Source organism: Nicotiana attenuata, unplaced genomic scaffold (genome assembly GCF_001879085.1).
Source record: "Nicotiana attenuata strain UT unplaced genomic scaffold, NIATTr2, whole genome shotgun sequence".
In the NCBI taxonomy this organism is placed as follows: Eukaryota; Viridiplantae; Streptophyta; class Magnoliopsida; order Solanales; family Solanaceae; genus Nicotiana; species Nicotiana attenuata.
In genome coordinates, this window is record NW_017670522.1 from 343,858 (window position 1) to 345,921 (window position 2,064).

A 2,064-nucleotide genomic window follows, 5' to 3' on the forward strand; every position below is an offset into this window, starting at 1 on the left:
ACACAAATCGAGAAGAAAAAAATAAGATTTTGAAGACCTCGGAACCCCAGATTGGGTTCTAAAATACGAGATGACCTTTTGGGTCATCACAATGTGAAAGCAAAATTCAACTACTAATACAAATACATGAATGCAAAATTCAACTATTAATATAAAAAAAAATTACTCAAAGAAAGTGAACCTGAAACCTTACTTTGTAGTTGTTGCTTCAACAAGGCAAAGTTTTATAATGATGAAAATGTGTAATTATGACTTCTTATATAGAAGTACCTGTGTATATAATTGTTTAAAAATTTATTCAAAAAACTCTAATAAAAAAGAAGTTCACAAAAGCTCGTTTTCACCTAATATATTTTATAAAAAATTAGTTTCAAACATTTATACGAAAATTTTCCTAGTATGTGTACGTGAATTAGTTAAAATTTTGTTTACTAAAAAAATTTTCCAAGTGTGAAAATTAATGCTTCTAAATTTGAATACAGTTGAAAGTATCGAAAGTTTCATAGTGTATGTGAATTAGTGAAAATTTTATTAACTAAAAAAAACCGAAACCTTCCTATTGTGTGCGAATTAGACAAAATTTTATTAAGTAACTAAAAAAAGACCCTCCTAAATTTAAAAGGAAAACTTTAATAATACTCCTAATTATTAACGGAGTTGGACGGAAATTTTCCAATTATGTAGTGAACTATAATATTTTCTACTATGAGTACTTGAAATTCTAGAACCGAAAAGAATTGAAGATCAATATTACAGATATTCAACGAGTAATTAAATGGCGATTCCTATATAGTAGGGAATTAATCAAATGAGTATTCTTAAATATTAAGAAAATAGTAAATAACTATTTTGTCAAGTGTGAACTCTAGTTTAAAAGAATAAAAAAGGCGAACGATATTTTACTAAGGGCCTTCGTGTTTTTAATATAATATAGATTAGATAGATACACTTTATTGAATTAGTTTCTTTAATTTATGTTTATTAGTTTTTAAATTACATTAATGAGGAAAACATGTTTATACATAGACGTCGAGTAGATAAGGATGATAGTCCCTCCTTTCACTTTTACTTGTCAGCTATTGACTTTGCACTCCCCTAAGAAATAATAAATAAAGTGTATAATTTACCATGATACCCATATTAATAGATATATAGTCTAAATAGACTTGGAATGAGTAATTAATGCTAAGGGCAAAATAAGAAGAATAAATTATTTTTCTCTTGATATGCGAAAGTGGACAAATAAAATTCAAAATCTATTTTTTGAATTATGGACAAATAAAAGTAAATGGATGGATGACTTTTTTACTATTTTCCGCTGTACCAAACACACCCTTAAAGTATGTGTAGACAATAAATTACCTCGAGAAAATAAAGTCAAGATCGAAAAATATTACAACAATCATAGTATTTTATTTCAAATATTTGAGTGTACAATCTTTATGAATCCTCTGATTCTACTCTTCAACAGTAAATAAAAGAGCTTTTGAGCTTAATCTTAAATTTTATTTTATTTTAATCCAAGTGCTTGAGGACTGATCTTGATCTTGACGTATTTTTAATCCAAGGGCTTGCTGCTTGTTCTTGAATCTTTGTCTTGATCTTTTAATTCTTAGAACACTTGAATGCTTGTAGCTTTCAGAGAAATCTGCAGCGTTTGATCCACGAGCTCTCTCTTGCTTCTTGTTATAGCTTCTGGTGTCTTTTCTGGGTTATGAAGACCCCTATTTATAGTTGTGAGAGGAAAGAGTTATGATAATAACAAACTCTTTCCGACCAATCAAATCGAAGTGTGACAAGGCCGCATTTGATTGGCCAGAACATGTCACTTGCACACGTTTCATTAGCCTTTTAATGTGACTTGGCATGCCTTGTCATTTTGACACGTGGCATGATCCTATTGGCTCTTCTGCTTGACCTGGCGCGCCACGTCACGTGACGCCAAACTGGCCTCTAGAAAGATGACATCTTGGGCCTATTAAAGTGGGCTTATCATTTTTAGCCCAACTAGATGGGCTAGCTCAATGGATTAAGACTTATTAGTTTAATTCATATATATTGGGC